The sequence below is a fragment of the Vicugna pacos genome, chromosome 22 (genome assembly GCF_048564905.1).
Source record: "Vicugna pacos chromosome 22, VicPac4, whole genome shotgun sequence".
NCBI lineage: Eukaryota > Metazoa > Chordata > Mammalia > Artiodactyla > Camelidae > Vicugna > Vicugna pacos.
Genome location: NC_133008.1, coordinates 9949588 through 9959360, shown reverse-complemented (window position 1 = coordinate 9959360; position 9773 = coordinate 9949588). Strand labels below are relative to the sequence as shown.

General features: G+C 46.8%; 1 long non-coding RNA gene across 1 annotated transcript; it reads left to right on the top strand.

Annotated features, from left to right (window-relative positions):
* Positions 1-1510: 1510 nt before the first annotated feature.
* LOC140688332 (uncharacterized) lies at positions 1511-4531 on the top strand. Its single transcript, XR_012062968.1, has 3 exons — positions 1511-1627; positions 2174-2351; positions 4332-4531. It is a non-coding gene; the product is annotated as an uncharacterized lncRNA (long non-coding RNA).
* The last annotated feature ends 5242 nt before the right edge of the window (positions 4532-9773 follow it).

Genomic DNA, 9773 nt, shown 5'->3' with positions numbered 1-9773 from the left:
GACCTTGTTTACAGTTGTACTTTTCGACATTTTTTTCCAAAGAAGCATACAGCCACCGTATCTTACATGTATGATTGATGGAAGTCAAAAAAAAAAAAAAGAGGCTGGTGGCTTAAAATAAATTGAATGAAAACAAAGGGCAGTGAGTCGGCACGGTTCACAGAAGCTCTTTAGGGTTTGCCCACATGCATGGGTGGTGGTGCACGGTCTGATGTGGCTGAGACTGGAGGCAGGGAGGCCGATCAAGGTCCCCAGCCACCCAGAGGAAGGAGAGAGGCCAGGTTAGAAGAATCTAGAGAAGAACAGAAGACAAGAAGCGAATCACCATGTGGCCTGTGGTAAGTGGAAGATGAACAGGCGACATCGTGGAGGCTGACCCCAGGGAATATAAACTGTGTGCAGTGGTGTAAACATTGGGGCCAGTCGCTGAGAGACGAGGTCTGGGGAACGAGTGAGAAAAATGGGCTTTGCTTTCTGGAGATCTTGGGAGATGCTGCTCTTCTTCCAGAGTCTGCTGTCTTTCTGACACGTGGTCTGTCTATCTTCCGTGGAAGAACGGAGCAGCCCGTCAGACTCGAACTGGTCCTTAGGGGCCAAGGGACAGGGCTCCAAGGAGATAGGGGGGTCTTTAGGATGCGAGGGCAGACCCTCTGGCTTTGGAATCTCAACAGGGCCCCTTACAGAGGAGCTGTCCTCTCCAAGTCCTTTTACAAGCTGCCAACGGGTGACAGTCCCCTGGCCCCTTCTCCTGACTGCCTCCCTGTAATTGACTCAAGCCTGGGGATGCCTGAGGCAGGATGGCATCTAGGTCACCGTTCCCAGTTATCAGCACATTCACAACTTAGCTCGAAATAAACTTCGCAGCTCCCCACCTGGGCCACATAGACTTCTGACTTCACGGACAAACTTTCCTCGGCAAGACCTCAGAGACACAGGGGGGCTCCCATCCCGTCTGCTGGCCCCTTACGCAGGAAGCTGCAGCGCAGCCTCAGGCCAAGGCCGCTGGAGAGCAGAAGGTGGCTGACGGCTTTGCTTTTCTAAGTAAGGTTTTAGGGGTCCCCCCTTTAGTAACAAATGACATGCAAGCCCTTCCTTGCAGAAATAATGATAACTGCGTGATCGGTTTCCAAATTCCAAGTGGAGCCGGCCATTTATTGGTGCCTCTGCTGAGTGTTTCTCAGACACAGCCCAGCCCAGGACAATAAATACCAGTCGAAGCGAACAAGCCGTATCTCCGAAGTTGTCAGGTACATGTTAATGCGATGAGACTAACCGGCCCCATGTCCTTCAGACTCCCAGGCACATCGTTGATCAATTCTCATACCTCGGCCACAACCAAAGCTTTCTCTTCCCTGAAAAATCCCACAGGCTACTATGCTTTGGTGAAGCTGATGTGAAAGAAAAAAAGGAAGCCAGCATTTCTGCTTCTTATATGTTTTCTCGTGTCATCCACATGACAGGCTGGCCGTCAGGGACCTCCTTGCTTCATTTTATGAGCCTCTGAGATGGTGCCGTGACTTAAGTTTAAGTCATGTGGCCAGCGGTGGCACTAAAGCTGAAAGCCAGTCCCTCTGACTCCATCCTTCCAGCCACTGACTTGCTGGGACGGCAGAGGAAAGGGGTGTGAGTACGTGCAAATCTGTTTGCATAAGTGCGCTTGTGTGTATATATGCGTGTGTGTGTGTGTGTGTGTGTATGTGAGTGTGTTTTTTTAGGGCTTCCCAAATGCACTAATTCCCACTGGCCCACTGCTGACGCGGCTTCTGGGGCCAGAGCTGCCTGAGCATCATCACGCACTCCCCTCCTGCTCTCTGTGGGTCATTGTGATTAAGGCTTTGCTTGCTAAATTTCCTGGAACTCAGACCCGGACTTGGTCTGCTCATTCTGTAATTCAGCTTAAGAGGACTGGGGCAACGAAGGACACTCAGTCCCCCAAATACTCCCAGCCAGACTATATTCGGCCCCATCTGAGGCTAAGGCTGCTAGTAGCCCTGCAGTATTTGTTCTTCCCTTCTCCTTTGATACCAGAAGCTCTGAATGTCGCTGGGCACCTGGAATCAAGAGAGTTCTCAGCTGCCCTGATGGCTGAGTGTGACCATGTCACTAAGCTATGGCTAAAAAGAGAAGGGTTCTTCCCTTTATTTTATTTATTTATGTTTCTCTTTCCTACCAGGTGGAATGCAGATGTGATGGCAGTCACTCTGGAAGCCATTTTGGGCCATGAGATGGAAGCCATGTGGGGAGGATGACAAAGAAAGCAGAGAGCAAAGGTCTGAGTCTCTGAAAGTCGCAGAGCTGTCCAACCCTTCTGGACCGTCCGCCTGCCTCCAAACTCCCCTTGTGTGAGGCAAGTAAACCTCTATCTGTTTTAAGTACTCTGAGGGGAGTTTTCTCTGTCTGTAGCTGATAAATGATAAACTGGTAAGTGACCTTGTGTTGAGAGCTGCTGGAGTGCAGGGTCCCAGTGTTTGGGACCTTCAACCCCCAGATTCTTGTCCAGTGCTTGTCCTGTGATTGGGGCTCAAACAGAAACGCGGAGCCAGAGGAGGCCTCTGGAAGCACCTACGTACTCTCTTACCACCGCCTGAGGCTGACCTTGTCCACCCTGTAGACCCTGAGTCGGTGAGAAGCTTCCCCATTCTCATCAAGATACCAAGTCCTGGTGATTCTAGCACCCAAATCCCCCCCGTGCCCATCCCCCTTCATGCCTCACTTATCCCCAGAGAGATCTCTGAGGGATCTCGTCCACTCTCAGGTCTGGACCAGGCCCCCCTGTCCTTACAAATCCATCCACAGCTCCCCGACCCCACCACCCAGTACACACAGCAGCTGCCTAAGGGCCAGGTGGGAAGAAGAAACATTTTTTTAGCTTTCATTGCTCTTTGAAATGTAAAAGAGTTTCCCATATTTGCAAACCTGGAGATTTCCCATATGTTTGCAGATTTCTTGATTCTCTCGACAAATCAGAAGATGGGATAAGTTGGGGCCTGTATTCCTACTTGGTCGTGAGTAGCGAGCGGTGAGCCATGGGTCTGCTGGTGAAACTGGGGCCCCGCCCCTCAGCTGCAGCGGCTTCACCTGCTCACCCCACTGACTGCACTGCGGCCATAAGGTGCTCCGTGTTGAGAATGCACCATGATTTACGTAACCGGCCCTTGATGGGGAAGCAGCCACTCAGTTTTAGCTGATTGTCGTCGTGAAGGGATGAGCCCAGCATGGCTGCATCTGTCAATTTTTCAAGAGAAACCAGACATCTGTATTTTCACATACAAACTCCTAAACTCTTAACATCTGGCTTGGCCCCCAGGGGACATGTCTTGGAAGGTTCTGCTAAAGGAGCTTCCTGCATAGGCTCTGGGTGGGCAGGTGGTTTGGGTATCAACCCCGACTCTGCTATTAACCGGTGGTGCAACTTTGGCCTAATTGGGTAACCCCTCTGAGACTCAGTTTCCTCTTCTGCAAAATGACAATAATCCTAGAGCTTCATCGTATTGTCATGAGGATTAAATGATGATGGACTCGGGATTAAAGCATTTAGCACAGCGCTGGGTGCGTAACAAGTACTCATTAAATGCTGCTTATTAATATCATTAGATAATTGCACATTTAACTATATAATTACAACTGTGATAAGTGCTGGGGGTGGGAGTACAGAGAGTTCTAAGAATTGCTAATAGGGGGCCCGATCCAGTGGAGAGGGTCGGGAGGGGTCCCCTGGAAAAGCCACGTGGGAGGTGAGGACACGTTAGAGCAGGAACCAGTCTGGGGGATTTGGTTCCGGATGGAATCTATCACAAGCAGGAAATCCCTAAAGTGGGGAGAAATCAAAGTCAAGAAGGGGAATGTAGTGGGTTCCACATTTCTCAACCTCTGATCATAGGAAGGATAATATTTAAATGACGCGTTTTCCACTTGTGAAATTCTTCAAGAAATTTGTTTCTATTCAGAGCTCACTCTGCGGCAGGCCCTGGGGCTGGGCCTTCTTGAAACTTCTGCAAAGATATGGATCAACCCAAAGCCTAATATCTTCACTTCTTCATTAGAAAACATTTATTTTTGCTACATGCCCAGTGCTGCCCTAATGCTAAATAGATATCACAAAGAATCAGACGGTCAGTAGCAACTTGACATCAAATGGTGTTATGTCTGGACTGAGGGCAAAGAAGAGACGATTAAAAAAAAAAAAAGTCCTTCACTAAGTGCAGTTTCGGGGGGGCTGAGCTGAGCCCGGTTCTCAGCCTTCCAGTGGCCTCACTGGGTCTAAGCAGAGACGGAAGAAGGTCCCGCGGGAGGACCCTAACTCTCTGATACTTTCCTCCACTCACAGGCAGACTTTTCAGGGCATCTCCACAGCAGGAGGTCTGAGATCGCATTCGGGGCCCAGGCCTGGAGCTGGGGATGCCTGAGCTCCTGCCCCAAGGGGATCCAAAGGATTTACCAACAGAGACGATGGGCAGAGAGGCGTCCTCGCTGAGGACCCAGGAGGCTGCTCATCAGATAGGGGTCCTGGACCACCATGCAGGGCCCTCACACCACCATAAAAGTGCTTGTCTCTTAGAAATCTATGGTGTGAGCGTTCTTTGTGAATTTTTTAATTCCCTCATTTTGGCTACGCAATCGTGTACGTTCCTTATAGAAAAACTAGAAAGCACAGGTTAAAGTCACAGAGAGAGAGAGGGAGGGAGGGAGGGAGGAAGAAGGGAAGGAAGGAAAGATGCAATGGAGAGAAGAAGGAAGAAACTCTTCAAGCTCCCCAACACAGCAAGAACATTGGCAGATTCAACTCCAGGCTTTTTCTAAATGTATCTGCACATTGACCACTAGGGAGTTTGCTGTGTCCCTCACCAACTGTCCTCTGCACGGCTCTCCACGTAAACCAACATGCGTGTAAATACGGCGTGCTCCGGCCATAAAGTATTCCGTGTTGAGAAGACACCGTAATTTACTTAACTGGTCCTTGACTTTGAATTGCTAGGTTCTTCCCAAGCCGTCCCCGTAACAAGCAACGCCCATCTGGGGAGGAGGCCATGAGAACAGAGTCGAGGCAAAGGGAGGACTCTGGCTCTTGTGAACAAAGGAAACGCTGCTCGTCCCATTTCATGCAAAAACACGCCTTCTCAACAGGGTTGGTATTACCCCTAAGGATGTGAATTGTGGTTCCTGGAGTCGAGAGAGTGAAAAAAAAAATCTGACTCTTTTAAATGGAAAAAGCACAAATATACATACGGTCCGTAAGACAGACATACAGTACGTACAGTGATGAAATTTCATGAGGAGGCAGGTAGGATTGGAAATTAGAAAAAAAAAATCTAGGGGGAAAGGGTATACTTCAGTGGTAGAGCGCGTGCTTAGCGTGCACGAGGTTCTGGGTTCAATCCCCAGTACCTCCAGTAAATAAATGAATGAATGAATGAATGAATGAATGAATGAACAAATAAATAAATAAATAAATAAGTAACCTAAATACCCCCTCAATTTAAAAGTCTCCTTAGGGGGACAACAATGAATATAAAAAGTTGAGAAATACTGGGCAAGGGGGTGTTGAAGTTCACTCAGGCCAAACTTCTGCCACTTCCGAGTAGCTGTCTGATTTCACACTGAGCAATGGTTTCTCCCTCCAAATGCCAGTCTGGAAGAGGCGAGTCCCTGACCAAGGCACTCAATGCGTAACTTTTCTCATCATTTAATGATGAAAGATTAAGCTAGTCTACCTGAGACGACACTCAGAAGACGCAGAGGGTGTAATCCCTTCCCTCAGCGAGTGCCCCCTTGGTGGGCCACCTCTGTTTTCTTTTTCTCCCAAGCTCCAGACACAGCTCTCCCCCCGTTCCCCCGGAGCACACCAGGGCGTCTGAACGAGGTCCAACCCACGGCCGCACACACAGGATGGGACAGGTGTGCGCCTGCTCCTCTGAAACAACTCCATAAACAAGCAATTGAGGTGGTGAATTTACACTCATAACATCCTCATTAGCTCCTTTGAGTTACGATTACATTTTCCTATTTGGATGTTTTTCCCACAGATGATAGAAGTCTTAATATGCCAATAAGGTACATCTGAAGAGACTTTCAGAGGGAGCTCTCAAAGCCCTTTGTAAACATTAACTCATTAATCCTCCTGTTTCCCCGAGAGACGGGCAGCTGTCATGTCTTATTATCCCATTACACAGGAGAGAAACTGAGACGAGGAGATTAAATGCTTCTCTGCAGACCTGCAGGAGGGTGTGGCAAGAACAAAGCTTTGCCCTAACTCTGGCTCTCTGGAACGGGAAGGAAAGGACGTGTGTGATGCACCTACTATGTGCCAGGCACCAGCTTGCATTAGTCAACATTTAATCCTTTTCACATCCCCTTTCAGGTTTACAAAACCTGTGAGCTGGCGGTTTAAATGATTTGCCCAGAGTGACCCACCTAGTCAGAGGCAAAGGTGGGATTCAGCTCCAGGTCTGTCCGCATGGTGCTGGACGGCAGTCTCAGGCTGGTGTTTTGAACACAGGGGAGCCATTTCTGTTTCACAAAGAGGTGACAGTTATCACAGTGTGTTTCACATCAAGAAGCCCTCCTGGGGAGGTAGACGAGATGTCAGGCGGGTGAGGAGGCGGCTAGACTTTGGCTCCTAGACATAAGCGAGATGATTGTCATTGTTTATTAGTGAGCTTCAAGAGGGATGGGCATAAAAAAATGTCTAGCTCCAAGACATTATTCCTTCTTCTCACACTGGGGGGATGTCAGCCCCTTAACTGCAACTACTATTGCTATCACTACTATTGCTGTTGAGATGCTTCTGGATGAATAGCATTGCACCACCCCTGCCTGTAAATAAGCTTTTTCACCTTTGCATGGGGAAATTGGGGCAGGGGTTAAAAAAAAAAAAAAAAACAACTTACCATCAGAGAAAACTCTAATTCGAAAAGATACATGCACCCCAATTTTGATTGCAACACTATTTACAATTGTAAGACATGGAAGCGACTTAAATGTCCATTGACAGATGACAATAAAAAAGTGGCGGTATGTATGTGTATAGAATATTACTCAGCCATAAAAAAGAATGAAATAATGCCATTTGCAGCAACATGGATGGACCTAGACATTGTCATACTGAGTGAAGTCAGACAGAGAAAGACAAATATTATATGATATCACTTTTATGTGGAATCTAAAAAAATGAGACAAATGAACCTATTTATAGAACAGAAACAGACTCACAGACATAGAAAAACAAATCTGTGGTTACAAAGGGGAAAAGGAGGGGGAGGGATAAATTAGGAGTTGGGGATTAACAGACGTATATGACTGTATATAAAATAAACAACGAGGTCCTACTGTCTAACACAGGGATCTGTATTCAATATCTTGTAATAAACCATAATGGAAAAGAAAAAAAAAGATTAAAAAAAAAAAAGCCTCACCAATTGCCAAGCTCTTGGGGTAGTTAGAGCAGCTTCCAGCAGGAAGACAAGCTGTGAGCTATGTAAACTGATCATCTCAAGTTCCTTTGGTATTCATCTATAGAATTTTTCAATTATGTATGACTAATTTCGCACAAAGTCATTATTTAAAGCAATTTGTCTCCGTGTGAGAGGCAACACCTTCCCCTTCCTGAAAGGTGGGCGGGGAAGAATGTCAGAATCAGCCAGGCTTCCAGCTTGAGTTATAAAGCGGTCACAGGAGTTCAAAAGAGAAAAATAATGAACAGGTAAGTCGTCACATGTAAAAATTCCTCCTCTATATTATCAAAATACAAATTAATTATAGATAAGATCAAACGAGTTCTCTTTAATGTATGGTTTTCCCAGAGAAGGTAATGAAAATAAAGTACTCCCCTGTGGGAGGGGAGTTGAGGGATATACAGAAAGATCTTTTATTAATGTTGGCGGCGTTTCATGGGAGACACGGTGCCTGTGAAGGCTGCGGAAGGGGCCTCTGGAGAGTTCTGGGACGTGCAAATAAAACCTGCTTTATTGCACTAGGTGCTAACTCCCGGATGACCTCATCCCCATGGGGTCACTCGAAAGGTAATGGTAAAACCACCCTGGACAATTACCCACCAGCCTCTGCAATCAGCAGGTTGAGAAGCTGGCAGCCAACAGGCTTGCCAATGGAGCTTGGCAAAGACCAAGGGATTGCGGTCATGGCCTTCACAGGCTTTCATTCTTGATCTTCCAAGCAAAGACCACAGCTGAAAGCCAGCCCATGATTCACCTTCCTTGGGTGGGGGAGGGGGGCAAAAAAGGAGAAGAGAAGACAGTTTCCTCTCCCCCTTCCCCGCCCCCGGCCCCTTCCCAGTAGTATGTGATGCTAATATTCACATGACAGCAAACATTTTCAAAATAATAGTCCTATATACTTAAGGTTAATCAGAACGGGCGCCATCCAACTTGCAAAGGTAGCAATTTTCCTTCATTAAAGCCAAATCAAGAAAGAGAACTTTGGGATTCCTTAGGGCTAATTACAAGGTGTTAATAATAACAATATAATAGCAGCAATTTTCCAGCTTTGCTCAAACCCATAATCTGCTTGAGTGCCTTATAGGATTGTCTGTGAGTTTATAGAAAGCCAAGTATTAGTCCAAAAATGTTTTCAGTAATTTCATTTTTACATCATGTCTCTCCTGAGTGTTTATGATGATGTGGTAATTGTCGGTGGAAAAGGTTCTCTTTGGGCAAAGAACAAGTCTCAACTTGACACCTCGCAGGACCCTTCTTTTGTTTCTCTCAAAGTGCATTCTGGGAAGGAGTGATGGGTCAGCAGGAAACAATCCTGTAACCTCTGAATGCTCAGAAACCCTAGGAGGCGTGGATGTTGACCCTCGTGGTTATCCGGACTGCTCCCCTCATCATGACCCAATGAGGAGAAAAATAAGTCAACAATATCTTTGGAAATGAAGGAGCAGGAGAGATTTAGGCAGCCCGCTGTGGGCAAGCAGGGGACAAGCCACAAGGTCTCAGTGTGATGGCATTGGCTCAAAGTCCATCTGCAGTTAGCAGGGATCAGCTGCTCCAAAAAGGACAATAAATGCTCCACTTTGTTCAACGTGACCACTGGGTTCGATAACCCACCTTCTCTTTATTCACTTGATGCACGAGAACTTTCTTCTCAGGATTTTGACTCTGTAGATGCGGGATCATTCATCTTAAAACTCAAAAAGCCAGAAAGATAAGTTGGTGAGAATGGTTTCATTTTCTTCCTTCTGTTCATGTATTTGTCTCCTCTCAGCACCAGTGGAATGACCGCACACTTGTTTAGAAGAGAAAGACCTTCCAAAGGCCAAGAGACTTCCATCTCACCCATTCTTTTTCCCTCTTTAGACTGCCCAGGGGGGAATTCTTCTAAATTTTGGACAGGAAAGAACTAAATTGTCCGCTATTGCCAAGTTGGGGTCTGAAGCCAGTTTTTTTTTTTTTTAACAACCCATTTCTAAGTCTGATCATAAAAGTTGCTGATGGAAAAGCTGAAACAATACAATTCCGTGTGGTTTTTGTTGACTACTTAAGGATGCCCAGGAGACACACCAAACCAAAGAAATGATAATTTGTCCTAATTGGGTTAGAACCACAGATAAACAGGCACCATCTGGAGTTCTGTTCGTTTTGGAGTTTACAAGTGAGGACAGTAGGATCTACACTATTTTGGGGTGAATGACTTCCTTCCCTCTTGGTCCCCCAAAGCAGAGTTGAGAAACGAAGCGGGGCAGACAGGAGGCAGGGACCTAAGGGGAATTCTGCTTGAGTTTCAGTGTCCTCCTCCAGAAAATGGAGACTGCTATGCTG